Genomic DNA, 19,345 nt, shown 5'->3' on the forward strand with positions numbered 1-19,345 from the left:
CCGGAGCCGATTCCGGAGCCGATTCCGGAGTTGGCTCCGGAGCCGGTTCCGGTATTGACTCCAGAGCGAAATCAGTCCGTGAATCTCCATGAGAATGGATCTTTTACAAGTAAATTTGGATTTTTGCGGTTATCAATACGTAGTATGATTGGACACAAACGCCTTTTTTTATGGCGATGCCGAAACTGACTCCGTTTGGTAGCCGATTCTAATTTATGAGCCATTTCCGATTCGAGAGCCGACTTCGATTCCAGAGTCGATTCCAGAGTCGATTCCGGAACCGATTCCGATTCCTGAGCCTATTCCGATTTCGGAGTCGATTCCAGAGTCGATTCCGGAACCGATTCCGATTCCTGAGCCGATTCCGATTTCGGAGCCGATTCCGGAGTCGATTCCGGAACCGATTCCTATTCCGGAGCCGATTCCGGAGTCGATTCCGGAACCGATTCCTATTCCGCAGCCGATTCCGGAGTCGATTCCGGAAACTGATTCCGGACCTACTATCCGGAATCGATTCCGACAAATACTTCATTTTTCCCATCACTATCCTGGACTACTCCGGAACAGAAAAATCATTGAATTGGGTTGTTTTCCAAAAGTGCGTTTCGCTCTCCCAACGTTTCATTTTACTGCCTGTTCAAATATATTTTAAATAGACGAATGGTTTATTGGTTTGGAAACGGGTAATTAATAGTAGGTAAGCTCAAAGATGTGATGATAATAATTTTGAAAATACAGTTGACACACACTAAGATCAGAATATCTTTTTTTATTGATTTTGAAATGCAATCAAATGGAATGTACGTTTAGAAGAAAAAAAAACATAAATAAAACGCACAAAATAAAACTGAATAAAACTGTTGAAGCTGGCAGCAACAGTCTGCACTGCACCTGATCTGTTTTTTTGTTGTTTTTCTAATGGCAATCATCTGACGTGCGAGAGAGAACGGCCGTTTTTGCTGTCAGTTCGTGCGTGTGCCGCGCGCGCGAGTACAGGAGAGCGTGAGAGAATGAGAGCGCGCGCTCCGTTTGCCGTGCGTGTGAAATGTGGAAAGAGCAAACGCGCGCTCTCACTCTCACCCGTCAGGCTCATTCGCTTCCGAAGTTCCGTTGCACGCGGTTCGCGTTTCGGTGTTGTGTGTCGTTGTTTTGGGTCCATCGGAATTTGCATCGATTGCTGGCAGCTGAAAACGCGTTCCGATCGATCCTGATGCACGGTGGTACTGAATCTTGCAGCCAAACAAAAAAAAATAAACGGTGCTACCATAGCCAATGTGCCCGTGTAAAGATCGACCCAGTGTTTCGTCTCCTGTTGTTGTTCTTGCTGTTGCTGTGTGTGTGTGTGTGTGCGTTGAAAGCTCGTGCTTCCGTGCGTGCTCGCTAGTGCGTGCCAGTGTGTGTGGTAAGGGCAGGTGAAACGTACGTGTGTATCTCTCGATTGCGGGTGGTTGCGCTGCGTGTGTTTCTGTGTGTGTGTACGTAGGCAACGACGTGAAGAGTGTGCCAGTCAGTGCGCTGGGAAAAGGCAAAAGCAATGTGTGCGAAGCACAAATGTCAGTGAAGCTCTCTCGCTGTCTCACTATCGCTCTCGCTCTCGCTTTCCCAATCGCTTCGCAAGCCTGAACGAGGCAAAGCTCTCTCGTCAGCAGCGTCTCATGCTCGCCGTTCACTTCTCATCGCTTCTCACCACCGGTGAGAAGCTGCTGCCCCTGCTGCTCAGCTGCGTGTGAATCGGAATTTATTTGTCGTTGGCGTAATTTTTTCGGTGCGGGGTTTGCGCGCGGGTGCGCTTTACCTGTACTACACTAAACCCGTACGCTAGGGTAAATGAAGCGAAAATATTAGGAAAAGTCTAACCACTCTTCTCCACACTGCGACCTGCGGTGTGCGTTGCGTGTGTGAGCAAGTGCTTGCGTAAGCAGTGGCGCATTCGGTTAAATCGGGATAGGGAAGCATATGCCGGTTTCGGGCCTTGCCGTGTATCCTTGCGAGTGACCGCGGGTGTGTGTGTGTGTGTGTGTGTGTGCGCCCCGTATCCTTCGTGGTGTCTATTGATTTTGATGCGCGCTTTAGCCAAGTGTGTGGTGTGTGCGGCTGCTGTGTGCTTTTAGTTAGTGTCGCGTTTGTGGGTTGGATTACGGCAAAGCGGGTCGGCTGCGCTCCCAATTGTGTGTGTGTGTAAAAAGAAAAACGGGATGTAAAATTGGGTCGCTCTCTTCGGGCGGCAGGGTACCGTGCTAAGAAGTAAAATCCATTCGGGTCGAAACCATCTGTGAAGTGCTGGCAAGTGGGAAAAAGAGAGAAAAAGAGCGAGCGAGTGAGCCGTACGGGAAATGAAAAGCACGTGGGAAACGGAAAACGGGTCCTGTGTGTGTGTGTGTGTCTGTGTTGTTCGCACACGGTGGTAAATCGGTCGTAGTGAAAAGCGTTCGCAATTGAAGAATTTTCCTCCGTGAAATTGTACGAGCAGAGCCGCGACAGCGCAAAACAAATAAAAAACGGAATAAGAAAAGGCATTGCCACCCAAACGCCACCACCCACACCTCCCTCTCCGATCAGTGGAGCAAGTTGGGAAGCAGCGATTGACACAAAGCCGAAAGCCGACAACGAGAGCGCTGCTGAGGAAAAGGGAAACAAAAAAATGTAAGTTTGAAACTGTTTTTTACACAAAACTGAAGTAGAGCCTTCAATGTAAAGGCTCAATTGTTTCACGCTATGTCTGAGTGGAAGAGACGGGGGTGAATGGGGAATAAAGGGGAGCAACCATTTCCATTCTCATTGTCGTACATTGCACGGTAAATTGGTAAAATAGAACAGAATGTTTCGTTTTTTTGTCTTCTTCTATTTCGTACTGCCATTGTGTCAAATGTCCCATTTTCCACATCCAGCCACTGAGCGATTCTATATCCAGTTTTCTGTGTCGTTCGTTTTCCCGTTTTTTTGTAACTCGACGTTTTGTAAAATCGTTCTACTTCATAGCAAGACGAAGGCGTTTATTAAGGACGCGTATAAGGCTGTTGCCGGGGCAACAGCGCGCGAACAAGAGCGCTACGGCATGCGGTTGCGACCACGGCTCAGCGTTAGCAGCGAACGAGTTTTACCTTTCGGTGTAACAATAGATGCGTGTGTTCTTTCATCGCACCCTCTCCCCCCGCCTTGTCTTGCTTCTCTCACCTTGCACGTACAGGCAGCAGCAGCGAAGCACATTCCGCTCGCTCGCGAAAGGACCTGCCTTATAAGAGCCTCGCCCTTTTTAACAGAACCCTTTTCGGCTCCGGCAAAGGGGTGTGTGTGTGTGCCCTAACACTGCCTGCAAACGATTACAAACGGAACGACAAGTATCTGTGAAGCGTTTTGCATATCATTATCTATGTTCTCTTGTGTGTTTTTTCACCGTTTTTTTAAGCTGTTAATGCGTCAAATGTCTTTTCTTTTTTATTTTTATTCTTCTTCAATGATTAGCTCGCATTTCAAACGCTTCTAACTATTACTTCTACGGCCTTGCATGTAAATTACACTCCACTTTCTGTTCTACCAATCATACACCCAAAACGTCCGTCCCCGTGTCTTCCGGCAACTTATCAACTTGCGCCCGTCAATGGAGCCCTTCACTCAACCGTGAAATAAAACTGCTGGTGCAGCTGTTGCGCCCCCCGGCTGGCCGGCGAGCCATTGCACCGTTGCGCAGTGGAGGCGCAAAAGCCAGGTAAAAAAAGGCAAAACAAAACAGCGCTCAAGTGTGTGCAGCAAGAAAATAAAACCACTTGCGCCGACCACCACCGCTCTCCACTAGAGAGGCCTGCGTCATCGTCGTTGCAATTTGCCAAATACACACACACACATACTGTTCGGTCACAAATGCAGCATTTTTGGGGTGTTGCTCAGTGAGCTCAGTATTGCACCTTAGCGAACGTAACACACCCCCTCGGCCCAGCGCTTAAGGCGATCGTAAATTTCGGTACAAAAATCAACTCGGCAATAGTGTGATTAATTTCGGGGCGGTGTTTATCACAAAGGAAAGGTTTGGCTTTGATGCTGTTACTAGTTTAACTGCTCAAACTGCAATTAACTACAATCATTTGTTTTTGAGAGGCTTAATTGTTACCTGCTGCACTTTTACGACGTGCACTGGAAGCGCGTTGAGTGCAATGAAGCCCCATCCACCCCTCTCCCCTTTACGTCCCTTTACGACACGACTCAACGACTTGTTGATGAACTCTGACATCGGACGGCAGGTTGTGAAACGGGGTTTGTTTTTTTGTATCTTCAATTTTATTTATGTAATTACCTCCACGCTGCTCAGGGGGAAACAAATGTGTTCGATGCATCTGGTACGTTACGTGCGCATAAATTACGTTCTACCTGTGCCGGTGTCACGATTCTGATCGTTTGGTACAGTCTTCGATAAAATTGTAAGCCTTGTTTTGCGTTCTCTCTTTCTCTCTCTCTTTCTCTCTCTCTCTCTCTCTCTCTCTCTCTCTCTCTCTCTCTCTCTCTTCACAAAAAGCTTACGCAAAGGGACGGAAAGACATTTATTGCGAGACGTTATGTCACTGCAATTAGCTGCTGGCGGGCCTAGTCGTGTCTATTTCCCTTTCTTCGATGTAAGGCTTTGGTTTTTTCCCATTTCTTTATGTGGCTTATCGCACTGCTGAGCATCCCCAAAGGGATATGTGTATGTGTGTGTGTTGGGGAGCCGTGGGCAAGTGGCGAAACCCAACACACGATGCGAAATCAGCTCTGCGATTGGCGTACCGTAAAGAGATTTGCTTTGCTATCGATCGTGGAGAAGGTGAATTTAAACATAATTTACGTTTTTATTTTAAAACGTAACTGGTTTCTATTATTTGCTGCTATAACATGCAGTATCTATGCAACAAAATGACAAAACGAAAACTTAAGAAAAAGGGTGATTTGATAGATGAGCTACAAAAATAATGCTGACATGTAAAGTAGGAAAGGAAGTAAGCAACATGTTTGCTGTAATTGATGCGGGTAATGTAGAAAAACACCCCCGTAAACAATGGCAGCACTGGAAAATTGCTATCTGTAAACAAATGAAGACAGAAGAGCAGTGCCACGACAAGGTAAGGCATATGGAAATGTCATAAAAAAACGCTCCTGTCTGTTGCATAGCGTGCAGTACGAATCGCTTTCGGCAGGGCATGGTCGGCAATGCAATTTGCAATGCAGCGTGTAATGATGCTCAAAAGGGCGAAAACAAAAAGGGGTGTACAGTCGAATGAAGTGCTATGAAACAAAAACGAGTGCAACGGGCTTAGCGTTGTACGTGCAGTGCGGCCCTACCCCTCATTTGACTGACTTGCGCTTGTTTGATAAATTGGAGAGAAAAGACACTACACGGGCAGTTTGTAATGAAAGTGTAAAATACTGTTTCTCGAATGGAAAAGAAGAAAATATGACTGAAATGAAATGATAAATAGTAGCAAAAGTAGCTAGAAAATAGTGATTCAATGAAGATTGAACATAAAAAATAGCAAAAAAAAGACCAAAAACAGTAAAAAAAAATTTAAAAGAAAGATAACTATTTCAACTGAAATCTTAAGCTACTGAAAAGGAAGCTTTGGTCGATGAAGATGACTGTATTTAGTAAGCAAAAACAGAACAGAAAGACAGAAAATTAAAAAAAAGAAACGCATGTAAAAGTAAAATTCGAAACAGAAAAAAAGCTTCCATCGGTGCCAACAGCAGAAAGTGGTAACAGAAGAAAGCAAAACGCGGGGCACCATAAACGGTACCAAGAGTAGCTTCCAAACCAGAACCAGAAATAAACTAGATAAAAACCACACCAGCGTAGCAGGGTGGAACAAAACAACGCGGCCCCAAGCGCAGGAAAATTTAATGCAATTTTCCCTGCGCGCTTCGATCGGAAAGTGGTTGGGTTGGGAGTTGCGTTCGACGCGAAGAAAGCGCACGCAAGCTGGGACAGAGTCTGATGCTTTATGCTGCGCTCATAAACCCCAGACACTTGGGCGCTAGAGTTTGGCGTTTGCCAGACGCACACGCACACACACACGCGCGCGCAAACACACCTGGCGAAGGTGCGGAACACGGAGGCGGAAAAGGCAGACAAAGCTGGGAATCGCTGTGTACACCCGGGGGTTGCGTCTCGGGTGAAGCAATGTTGTGTTGTGTTTTCCTTCTCCGCTCTTTCTCACTCGCTCACGGCGTTCCCGCTTTGCTTCGATCTCACCTTTTGCGCCTTTCTTCCCGCAACCAGTGAAACCAGATGGTGGACACACGACGGTGATGACGGGGGTTTTTGCGTGCGTTTCTATTGCTGTGTGTGGCTTGGCTGCATCTCTTGGCTTGGTCGGACCGCCGCTCACCGGGGTCGGGGTTTTGTTTTCTATGTGCCCTCTCCAGAGCCACAGTTTCATTGCATTTGTTGTGTTCATCATTAAGCCGGGCAAGATGCGAGATCGTTAAATCGGTTGCGTCTTTGTGCTTTGTTTGGGGAAGGAAGTGGCCCAGTTTGTTTCGTTACGTTTTTTTTCGATTTCGGTGCGTTCCAGCTTCCCACCGTGACACTGGGATTGTGGCACGTAGGGGCAATATGGGAAAATGGGAGGAAGAATTGAGGTTACTCTGTGGGAAGGAAAGTTTTAGAGCTGTAACTTGCTATTGGGGGTTTTTGTTTTCGTTCGAGTGGAAAGAATTAGAAACGATAAGATCCAATTCATAAAAAAAATCTAAATAATAAAACACTACATCTATCAAGTGGTTATTTAGTAACAGTCTTTCGCCCCAACTAGCTTCTCCAACCCCATCGCTATGGTTTGATCGCTTCTGCTCATACAAAAACAAACCCGTCCTGCATGTGCCGCAACCGCGAACGCACCGTGCGGGACAAATATGGATAAAATATGGTCGTCCAGCGTTGGAACGTTCGCTTGATGCCCGCGATCGAGTTTGATAGTTTTTAACGGCCGATTGAGCTGATTTTATGGACACACACAGCACAGTCGTGCTACGGATGTAGCGCGCGGTCCACGTTCGGTGCAGTTTGCTCAGCGGCAGAGGTGAGTAACGAGTTGATTCCGTTTCGCTGAACCTCGCTACGCTGGATGCACGGTTCCGATATCGGATTTGATACGGTGTGGAACGAAGCAAAATAGGAGGGGGGGGGGAAGGGTATTAGGCGCGTATGAGAATCTGGTCGAATGGAACGATTGGGTAAACATACTGTTAGCAATAGTGATGGGAAAAAGAAGTTTTGGCCGGAATCGATTCCGGCTAACTCCGAAGTTTTATGGAACCAATGCCAGATAGTAGGTCCAGAATCGGTTTCCGGAATCGATTCAAGAGTCGGAATCGGTTCCAGAATTAAAATCGGTTCCGGAATCGGAATCGGGTCCGGAATCAGAATCGGCTTCGAAATCGGAGTCGGTTTCGGCATCTCCATATGATTAAACGTTTGGATCCAATGTAGCATCTTTGGATTGATTGTATTGATAGCAGCAAAGAATCAAAATAAGCCGGTCTCGTGGTATAGTCGTCAACACGTACGACTTAAAAACATGCCCGTCATAGGTTCGAGCTCCGAATATACTGTACCGCCATACGTAGGATTGACTATCCTGCTATGGAGGGGAAGAGGGGGGGGGGAATCCAAAAAAAAACTGAAAGCCAAGCCCACGAGTGGTACAGGCAGGCCTTGACCGAGAACGGTTGTTGAGCCAAAGAAGAAGAATCAGAATTTACTTGTATCTCATGGAGATTCTCAGACTGATTTTGCTTCCGAAATTTCTTATTTGAATTCAAGAACGGATTCTCATTTCGGAGCTAAATCCAATTCTGAAGTCAATTCTTATTTAATTACCTGAGCAAATTGTAAATCCAGAGCCGATTATAGTTTCGGAGCCAATTCCGATTCCGGAATCGAATCCGGAGCCAACGCCGAAATCGGTTTCGGAATCAGAATCGATTCTAGCATCGAAATTGGCTACGGAATTGTTTCCGAACACAGAATTGAATAGGTCGGAATTCTGATCTCCCACCACTAGTCCGTGTAGGACAAACAGTTCAAGTTATTTCCTTTTTATTGTTCAAATTAAAAGTAAGATATTTGTATAAAATGATATTTTTGTCTTCTAAAGCCTACTTTTAGCACTTTTTATGTGCAGTTCGTAATGTGTACGTCTCAATAATTGTCTTCCAAAGAGAGAGAAAAAAGGCAAACAAAAAAGTCTATTTTTATCGTGCATCGATTCCTGCAGTTCTAGAAGCTCTACCAACTCTCGAACTCTCAAACGTGCACGTCCCACCATGGCGTCGTGCGCTAGTGCGCCAATGTTCGGATTTGATTTTCTCCCATAAAAACTCATCGAGCTGGAAAATAACACAAATAATCCCCGGAAACCGTCGAAAGGGTATCGAAAGCTGTCACGCTAGAACAAATAGTGGCTCTCACCGAAATGGACAGCGGGTGGCCGAGGCGACCAGGCTTCGACCGACCGTACAGCACACGGGCTGTTGTTTCAGTTTTGTTTTGCTACTGCTACTACTCTACATCACCTTACGACACGTTCTTCTACGACAGGTACGGAAGTTCCCGTCACGAGTCCTCGCCTCTTCTTCTGGTGTGTGTGTGTGTTTTTTCCTTTTTCTTTGTGTTTTATTTATTTTCCATTCGATTCGTGTCATCCGTTTTTTGCTGCAGTTGGCCACCAGCTCAAACAGCGGTAGAATGGCTTCGGGCTGTACACGAGGACTAGGGCTGCGTGCGGCCAGAAATCGATATATTTAAATTTAAATAACAAGATTACACACACGACAGCAGCGCCACACACACACACACACGGGGTTGAATGTTTATGGGGATATGGTGGTCTGTTTTGACGTTTCAAGGACGACTTTACGGTTGAACAGCGCCATCAAATCATATTGCACGGTACAATGATACAAACGAAAAGTGAACTTGCTTTCTGCTCGGTTGGTTGTGTTGCATCGGCATGACGCTCCCCTTCTGGTGGGTCTTCTTGCATCTTGCATCGATTGGACCGGTACACACCCATCCTTTGGCCTGCAAGTCGTGTGATGCTTTCGGGCAGGATGGTATTGCTCGTTCGCTATGCAAAACCCAAGCCTTTTGCCCTCTTGGAGAAGGAGCAAAGTGGAAGAGAACCCTCGGTGGTTGAATGAAAAAGAGAAGGCAATCAGAGTGAAAGAAAGAGCAAAATTATAGTGCCGAGCGAAGGCACCAATCTTGAAGGATTATAGAGAAGAAAAAAACGAACGTTAAGGCAGAAGACTTGGAGCGTCGAAGTTCATTTAGTGAATAGATAGCTTTGGGTTTTGCTCGGTTGAAGAGCTCCCATTATTCTTCATCGTGATTTAAGCTTGTGGATGGTAAAAGAAGCGAGTGAAAACCCCATAGTGATTTTGATTTTCCTTTTTCATACGAAAATAGACAGCCCGGATACTGGCAGGAATCTTCTCGAGAATAGGATAAAAGCATGAAAATGCTTCTCCTTGAACGGTGCTGTGGGATAGGATCGTTTTTTGTTGAATTGTCTCAGATGAGGTTCCTCGCCTATTTCTAGCTTTATTTTTTCATTCTCCCTTTTAGTTTATTTCAGCCTAGAATATGACGATTCGAGAGGTTCATTTTTCATCCCCTTTCCTCTTCTTGATTTTACTTTCACGGAAAAGAATACTCTTTTAGAAAATACTCGAAGATCGATGTGTTGATGCCGTCGCTTGTATGGATGGTTGAATGTCTTCCGTCTAGCGAGAAGGGCTCTTCGGATCTATCAAGATACGCCTTTGCACTGTTTATAGATTAACTTAACACAATTTGTTTCATGTTTGCTTGTATGTAAAGTTGTGTAAAAGGCTACTTTCTTCGTAATTAATCTTTATTAACGCGTTCATAGCGCTGTTTCCCGTATTGGATGTTAATTCATTAATAAAAACGACACTTCAAACAGCTACACCGACAAACGCGATAATGAATGGGCCTTCTTTTCACCTTTTCCATGTCCCCCAGGTGCTGAACACTTTCAATTTCTTCAAATTAATATCCCTGGTAAACGTCACGGGACATTACATCCTCATCCAGACGGGGGGCGTACGTTGTATAGCGTTTGCTACAAATTTGAATATTCATCGTCAGTTTGTCAGCCTCCTCCTATCCCCGACCAATCGTTGTCTTTGTGCCTTCCTCGTGAGCATCTTTTCGGTCGTGATTGTTTGTGCTACGCACATGTATAAATATTCAATTGAGCAAAGCTCCCCTGTTCTGTTTCGGGTCGGTCCTCGCCCAAAGTCCTCAGACGACACCGGAAACGGTGTACCATTTACTTCCCAGTTTATGTGAAACTGATTGCGTTGAAGATTGTAATTTGCACCTTAATTATGCACACACTCAAGATGGGACTGGCAATCTGTGTTAAAGATGGACCCCGGTTTGAAGAGTAGCTGTAATTGCCCGTAACTTTAGTACGTTTGCTTAAAAAACTGTAAAATTCATTACGTCTTTCAACTTACAAAACATGTGATTTGCTCTTTAACCAGCTGCGAAACGTTACCTCAATTCGTCAGGCCTGACGCACATGTCACTCCCTTTTTAAGCGCATCAAAATGGCAATGCCCAAGATTAGCACACCGTTTTGGAGTGTTCCGATCGAGCTTAGGCGACCCCGCTTAGGCGTTTAGGTTTCAGTTCGGTTTAGGTGCTTTGGCCCATTGAACATAGCAAACCTTTGCTGGCCAAATCAGTGTGTCGAAGGGTCGAACTTGAGTACGTTCACGATGCGACTAATTTAATATGCCCAAAATGGATGCCAATCGTCGTCAGGAGTTGGTGGTAAGGCGGTTGTCTGATACGAATGGTACGGAATTTCCTCAACGCTCCACCATTCGAGAGTGGGACCGAGCGAGATAGACAGCCCTTTTTGCTCAGTGCTCAACCGCGATGACCGTCCTGGGCTGGGCAGGCTTCTCGGGCACACTGTAACACATACCCGGCCCGCCGCGACGGCTTCCCTTTTGCATAAACATGAACCCCGACCGTGCCTGCTACGTCTGCACACAGCTGCTGGGCTGGGCTGTTCAGTGTGTCTGTTTAGATTTGCGACTGTCGGTTTGTTTTTGTGCGTCTTCCACTCTCGTTCGATCTCTGCTAGCTTTGGGTTGCGATTTCATTCACCCCAGACCCCGGCTCCGGTGTTGGTTGTTGGTCAATTGAATCAAAATAATGTTGGTTGGCGCGGTTTTTTTGCGGAGGGGTTTGGGCATGGGAGGGAAATTCTTTCTCACACAGGATTTTTGCTAAGCTAGAGCATGGGGTTGAGCCAATTGACCCAGTTTCGCGAGTTGACATGGTTGCGCATGTTTGTAGCATGTTTTGGCGCTGTGGCAGAAATTGCACTATCACATATTTCTTTACATAAATTACACTGCCCGTGTGCGTCTGGTAACGGTTTAGCGATGGTTTTTGGATAAAGATATTTCATTTGCTCAAAGGCGCGTTGCTATTACACGCACCGTGCTCTTACATTCTTCAGGCAGGCTGGCAAGCCTTTTTGGGGGAACATTGAAAAGATTGCAACATTGCAAAATTACCTTTCAGGTAAATTCCTTCCCCTATTAAGTGATCAACACGTACGCTGGCGATGGAACGCTTGCTGGAATTTAAGAGAGAAAGGCAAGCCATTCCCAGACATTCCCACGTTTTGCTGGAACGATTATAACGAGATAAACCCCCAACACACACGCACACATATTCATCGAATCATAATCATCTGCCTCATTAGTCAAATGAGGTTCGCGGGTGAACCATGCGCAATAATAATCGTTTTATACGATTCGCAGGGCACGATCCGGGCATTCCCGCTACGTCGAGCAAGCGTCCTGCCAATCCTAAAATGGATTTACTCATACTGTGCCCGATCGCGAATCTCGAACCGAAAGATGTTCCGGTCCCATTCACACATATTTTTCTCGCACTGGTCCTGGTCCACTGCCATCACACAGTGCGATCCTCTGGAGAAACGTGATCATCCTCCTCTCCAAACGGTGTTTCAACTCTGCGTCGATTGAAGCCGGTGCGAGCACGGCGGCGAGGTGCGAAGGTGACGAAACATAAAAGACACACATTTATTTGTATCTAAATTGCGCACAACCTTCACCTTGCCGGTGACCTTCAATCCGCGTCCAGCCAGCGATCGCTAGTCGGTCGATTGGTCGGTTGGCCCAAAACCAAAAATAAGAAATAAGCAGCAAGAAAACACACACACACACAGCGCGGACCGCGTATAATGTTATTACTCGTTTGATTGGTTGTGAATTCCGCGTGAAATTGGGGTCAAATGATAGGGGGTTGCGATTGCCTTAGTATGAGGGGTACGAGACCCATCTAATGGGTTGCGGGTGGTTTTGTGATATCGTAAAACGGGGTGATTTGGTGTTGGAAGTGAAGTTGCCGTTTGGTGCGGATTTTGTAGTTGCCAGCCAGCCGAACATGACGTGGCTGTTTTTGGGGGGTTTTTTCCACTTCCCTCCCACTTTCGCTTGCAAAATGCGACACCGAGCGATGGGGCTTAATTTTTAAATCAAACCAAACGGTTTAGTAGTGTCTTGTCTTTCTTGTCGTGGCTTGTAAGGGGGTGTTGAGAGGAACAGGCAAGGCAATTTGTCTTAATTAACGCAGACAGGAGCTGTCGCATGGAGGGCCTTGTTCGTTGTGTTATGATGCTTCATCGGAGCTGGGGCAGTGGTGAGGAGAAGTAATTTAATTTCTCCATCACTGGTACTAGTGTTTGGTTTGAGATTGATTCGTTATGTTGAAGAACTGAACCTGAGCTAAACTGTAGAAGCAGTTGATGCTTCGCAGAGTGGTTAATCTTAGCGCACTCACCGTCAGGTCATTGATCAGGGCGTTCTCTCGTTTCAGGCCGTTGGGGTTGAAACGCGTTATCAACTATTCACGCAATTGCTCGTCATCAGATGACGTTATCAATCGTTCTAAGTAAGCTGAAACGCGCATCACTCATCGGTATGGGGAGCGTGATGAAACGTGTTTGATTTTAATGGCGTAGTACACACTAACGGGTGTACATGGTATTAGCTCACTGGCCACACGCTTTCACTGGGTTTTTGGTTACAATGAAATCAGCAATTATTTACCATCTTGCACCAACCATCGGAGTCGTAGTGCCGAGCTGTGGACAGTGTTTTTGAACAGTTTTAATTCCATTTAAATCAAAAGAAATACCGTTTACTCTCTTCATCTTCTAACGCACCCCTTCGGGCGAGTTCAAACAATCGAAACATCCCGAGAGATGCAAGAACTCAAGTCGTCGTAAACCTCCGGTCCCGGAAATTAGCTTGCCCCCGTTAGGCTATAAGCTATGGGCATGGTTGTCTGTGCGGATCAGTAAACCAAAGACACACACACACACACACGCTCACAAACAATGGCCTATGCTGCTGCAGTGCAGTGCCAGAGACAAAGAAATTAGATTAGATTGACTGAGCTCTCACTCCCACTCACCGGGTCATCATCGGCGATGACTGCAGCCTCAAACTGGGGCGGACTGTTGTGTCCGGATGGGACTGATGTGATGATGAGGCTGATCGAAGTTGTCATCACTGCCGGGGCATGCTCTTGCGCCCGTGTCCAGTTTGGGGAACAGGGAACAGTTCCAGTAATCAAATCCCCTTCAATTAGCTCTCTCTGCATTGCCGCACCGAACAGAGATGTTATTGACCTCTGGGGTGGTGGAGTGTTTAGACGAAAGTAGGCTTTTTGAAGAAACATTAAAAAGAGAATGGAATGTACTTTGTCGGAGAGCACTACATACTTTTGGAGCAGCTAGCAGCAAAGACAGAAAGAAGTTGTTTGCAGACACAGATTCTACACTGATTGCCGAGCAATTCAAGGGTATGAAATAATAAACCACATGAATGCGCTCCGATGCACACACCAGTGCAGTGCATGCAAGTGTTTTGCATGCACCTCCGTCCGTAGGAGGGATGCGCTTTGAACGCTTTCAGTATCGGGGAGCGAAATGCAACGATGGGCAATAACAGTACGACCGGAGATATAACACTACACTGATAGCATGATGTGTGTGTGTGTATGTCAGACGATGATGATCACAGCGTTGATGATGATACAAAATAGGGCCGGGAATTCGCAGTGCAACGATGCCGAGAGTCGGCCACGTCATACTAACACCTCGTCATAGCAGTCGTCATCATAATAATCATAATCTGCATACGCCATTGCGCTGCGACTTCTCCGGCATATACCGGTGTTGCCCGTGCGGCGAAAAGCTCTCTCCTGCCCCTGCCGGTCGATGCAAAGACATCGCGACCGGAGGTGACACAGCGCGAATGACGAGACAACCCTTTTACGCTCCGCTCCGCGTTTGCCCTGCTTTGTGAGCTGGCTGTGTGTGTCTTGTTGCAATGTTCTGGATTTGTCTCGCACTTTGTTTTCTTTATGCGCCTTGCCTTTCAGTCTTCATTTTTTCCGACCGTTGTTGTTTTGTACGTTGTCGTGTCGGGGAGTCAAACACAATCGACATTCCACGGTCACGGAGAGCCAGCCAGCCAGCACGATTAGGACGCCAGCTCCCAAACTGCACCTCAGCGCGCCCGAGACACCTCAGTTCAATCAACTTCAGCAGTGTGGTTTCAACAGCCACAAGCCCGGCGCGCGAATGACGCTTAGAAGTTGATTGGATCGAATGTCTCTCTGGCGCTTCTGGCTTGGCGTTGACTTCTTGCAGCAAGCACAAGACCAGGCCATGGCGACGCCCTCGTAATGCACTGCGGGTTTGTAATTGCACCCTCCTCGTCATTGTAGAGGGAGGAAAGTAAGCTGGCCCTTGGAACCTGGAATGTGTCCCCAAGTTATTTAAGAAATTTTGTTTAGAGTCGTACCACGCGCGGACACCTTCAAGATTTGCAACACACACATACGGAGTGACGGTCTAGTTGGCGATGCACTGTACTCTCCTCCAAGGAACAGGAATAAATGGAGCGCATGCACCAATGGTTGGCTCTTCTAGTTGGCAGAAAAAACGCACACAAAATCGCAGCAGGCCATGTCAGGGTCAGCGTGTCGCCCATCTTCCTCGGTGTAGTAGTGGCTGTGATTTATGACCCGGCAGGAAATAATGATGGATTGTGCACCAAAACAGCTCGCACAAATTGCATTACACATACCTCTCTTGGCCGGTCGGTTGCCTTCTTTCCTTTCGGCCACTGTGCGCTGGATGACCTTTCTGTTTGGCGTTTGGGTTAGCAGCGTTTGTGCAGCTTTCTACGGACATCGCGGCTACCCAACCGGGTGGAACAAATTGTCATCAGGTTTTGTTTATGGTTTTGTGATGTGGCGGGGTTGGGTGATGTGAAACAAGCGCACCAAATTGGATCGATGCAATCTGTCCCCGTTGTGTGTGGGTGTGCGTTTTTTTTCGCTCCTCTTCTTGAGAGCATATTGACGATTGTACTCTCGGGCATCTCGTGACGAGCCACTGTCCGTATGAGCAATCAACTGCAACCGCTGCTGCTGCTACTGCCGGTGGTCAGAAAAGGTTAGGTTTTGGGAACACATTGTAAGCGAATCCCCAACCGCTGCCGGCTGCCGCAACGTTGTACTACGTTGAATTTTACGCCATAACAGCGGGTTATGCAAATCATTCCCACGCCAAAGTGTCCCACCGTTGCATGCTTTCGAAGATGATCTCTGCGCAGATGAGATGTCACTGCGGGAATCCTTCTGGGAGAAGGCAGCGATTGTCAACACTGTTTGGGATAGGAACTCTTGTTTTTTTTTGCTGTTGTTCTTGCAAATGTCGCAGATCGATTTCTTGACGAATCATTTAGAGAAGTATGGTCGGTTGGTCGGCTGGGGGAAGGTTAAATGGAATGCTTTTTTCTGTAGCTGCTTCCAAGCGGATGGAGTTGCTTTTCAATTTAAAACTTACTCTCAACTACAAAAAAAATGCAGCACCATTCGATTGAAAATAGCATAACGATTTTTGATATGATTTCGTGTTTTTTTGCTGTCGTTTCTATAAAGCTCCCCGTGGAGTATGCAAAAAACGGTCCGCAAGAGGACCGGTTGGCTGGAACGAATGAGTTTGATTTGCAACGAACGGAGTTCGGATTCGGCGACCTCGTGACCGATTAATTAGCTTCTCCCCCTCCCCTCGGCGAAAACGATAAGAACCCTGTCAAACGACATTCGTCTGCGTCGAAGGTTAGGGACACACGCTCCGATTGAGAGGGCCACAGAGCTGCTATTTCGCTTCCCATTCGTCGGTGTTCTCTTTTGAGTGTCACTGTTGCGGTACGGAGTATGGGTCTGCGTTTGCGTCTGGGTTTTTTTTCTTCATTCTTTACCAATTATCACTTTGATATGTTTTTTGTTTGTTGGTGTTATTCGGGAAGCTTCGGGACTGGGTGTGAGCTGTGCGCGTTGTCAACATGCCGTGGTACAGATGAACCATGTCCTGCTTATCAAGTGGTTCATTTTCCCAATGTTTGATGTTTGTCACGAGCGTTGGAATCATTACAAGAAGTCGGGAAGATTCGACTGCACAGACGATGATGATGATGATGATGATGGTTTATTAGGTCATCACATTACCAACATTTTGGCGGAGTTTGGGTCGTTCGAGAGTGTGCGATTTTGATTAGCGTTTTACTGATAATCGCCGAACGGCGGTGAGGTGGGCAATGGGGTTGTTTTTAAAGTGCGACGAACAAAAGGTTTAAACATTTGATTAGCAATATTGTAAGAATTTTAATGTGCTTTAAAGTTTAGCACGTATTTGTAAATTATATATTCTTAAAGTAAAAGCTATTAACTGCAATATCTATTATGTCCTCGCTGTTCATTTCGTTTGGTACAATATTAGCAAAACGTTTAGCAAAATGACACTCCTTTAGTCGTCGTTCAGTTGCCAGAAGTTGGAATTTTATCACAGCGGACTGTGATCCAGATTAGACCAAAGATTAGTGATCCAGTGATCCAAAGTGATCCAGATTAGACCGGAAACTGTGAAGGATTTGGTGAAGCTACTACTGTTGCCTACCAAACTTTAAAATATTGGAATTGAACTGCTACTTCAACTTAAACTACGTACCTTAAATGGTCAAAAACGGAAATATAAGAGTTCATTCTCATCGTTTGATTGTCAAAAGCTGTGAAACTGTGTTAGTCAGTATTGTCCGCTCCTTAAACCACCGTGAACCATCGTCTCTTGAGGGAAGCATCCTAAAGGTTGGTTGAACTAGCCGGCCACTGGATAGAAAGTGAAAACCTGTCGTCCGATGTAAGTCAAGCACAGTCGGCACTCGTATCTGGATCGAACCAACGAATTGGTCTCCGGTGACAAGAGGAAAAGTCGTCTCGCTTTCCCATTAATAATTCAGCCAAATGCCAGAGTGCTGCTCTATTTCGACGCTTGTGTTGTGTTGTGTTCTTTCGAAGATGGACACGATTTTCCCCCAAAAACCCCGTTTGGCAGCTGCTCTGATGGTCTGCTTAAAGCTTTGCACGTTTTGCGGTGTTTTCTTACTGATCTGTTCCCACTATCAGTATTTCGTGTAATAGAAATAGAAAGCTAGCTAAGATGCTCGATGGTCAAAGCACACTTCCACGAGCTGCTCTTTTGGCCATCTGAACGAAGCCACTGTAGCCATGCTCGATCCCCGCTCTGAACTTAAACACCTTCTTCATCTTAAATGTATGAACGACTTGGAAATCGTACCGAAAATGGTGCTACTTTAGCCGTAAGCGGGTCATCCCGGGCGCTACCGTTTGCCACGTGGTGAACCTTTTTTTAGAGGTGACAGAGGGGGTCTGGCTGTTTAGGTCGTTTTGTCTTTGGCACGCACCTTTACCATTGGCGCGGGAGAGACAATCGCTGCCTAATCGTTCCGGGAACCGGTGTACCCTGATGGCGATGCGCGTGCGAACGGGTCAGCGGGTACGACAGTGCAAACCAGACGCAAAACGATTGTCCTCTTTCTCTCTCTCGTCCTTAGTTTCTTCGCTGAAAGCTAATAGACTTGTTCGGGGGTTTCGGAAAGGGCAGGATCAGGGCAAGGTGAGCTTTCTGGTAAACGCGTTGGCTAAGGCAAAGTGTGCGGAGGATCACCAACATCCATTTAATGAAGCAAATTAAGCGGCTATTTATATAAATTGACAGAATTGCTCGGTGCTCCAGCAGCAGTGGCCGGGCTTCGCAACGTCCGTGGGATTGGAGAAAATCTTTAAATGGGGAGGGTATTTTATGGGTAAAAAACACGACACCGCGGCATTAGTTTGGACTGGAGGACTTTGGTGTGCGCGCGTGTCGGTTGTTAAAATGAGCTTGAACTCGGCGAGGGGACAATATCATGAGATCAATGCACGAACGCTGAACGACTTGGACGAAAACCTACCATCCTGGGCGAAGGTGGGAAATCTTAAACAATTGTTCACTTTTGAAGCACTTATCTTAATTGAGATAAGGAGCAGACAGATTTTTGGTGAGGTTTTTTTAGAGCGCGCGTTAAAGAACGGTTAATTCACAGCAGGATTATTGGTGGATTGTAGTGTAATGAGGAGCTTTTGTGGAAGGTGGAAGGAAGGAAATTAGATTGTTACTTGCTTAAAGATGGTTATTATGAACACTCTTCCCTTGCTCAGTTTTTCATTAAATTGTATTTCAAAGTGTTAAGAATATACAACACTAGAAATTATTAAAAATGATTTCATTAGGCTACTTTTGCGAAAGATACACAGCCCGTTAACTATGAAGCACACCGGGACATACTACACTTTGTTCCAGGATTCCTTTGTATTTCTTATCCCATCCTTAAAGGAGGTCCTTTTTTAGATTTTTACTTTACACTCCCGCAAAGCATCCACTAACGAGGAACGCAGCGCACCACCTGCCCGTAGTCAAAAGACAAAAGTCACAACACCCAGTAGCAATCCCCTTTTCGCCCCTGTTGTGCTCCCCCCAGCTTTTGAAGAGCATGATTGTCGGAGCTTTTTCACAGCTGAGTGAGGGTGAGAGAAATTTCACGAAATTTAAATCTGCACACCTCACTACGACCATAAAGTTTATGGGACGGCAGCCAGCCCATAAAATATGGCCGTGGTTCGCTTTGCGGAGGACCGAAATCACGGCCAAAATGCCATGGACACACCCGCAGCTTCACCGAATGGTGGATGGTCGAAGCACAGAGCACACGCGGGCCCATGCAGGGGGATTGGGATAAAACAAAACAAAAATAGATGTGTATATCCCAACGTTGTCGAACGCGGTTGCGAAAAGGTCGAAAGAACTTTTCCTGGGTGTGTGTGTGT

At 46.4% G+C, this 19,345-nt stretch overlaps 1 protein-coding gene across 9 annotated transcripts in view; it reads left to right on the forward strand.

The window, feature by feature from the left end:
- The first annotated feature begins 1,019 nt into the window (after window positions 1-1,019).
- Window positions 1,020-19,345, forward strand: part of LOC120953582 (uncharacterized protein CG43867) — a 178,561-nt gene continuing 160,235 nt past the window's right edge. For 7 of the 9 annotated variants that reach the window (XM_040373655.2, XM_040373660.2, XM_040373659.2 and 4 more), the window contains exon 1: window positions 1,023-2,643. The gene's annotated coding sequence lies outside the window, so the exon portion shown is untranslated. Of the gene's footprint in view, window positions 2,644-19,345 lie in introns of all 9 variants that reach the window. The other 2 variants (XM_049607518.1, XM_040373667.2) reach the window with 2 other exon arrangements.

This window comes from Anopheles coluzzii, chromosome 2 (genome assembly GCF_943734685.1).
Source record: "Anopheles coluzzii chromosome 2, AcolN3, whole genome shotgun sequence".
NCBI lineage: Eukaryota > Metazoa > Arthropoda > Insecta > Diptera > Culicidae > Anopheles > Anopheles coluzzii.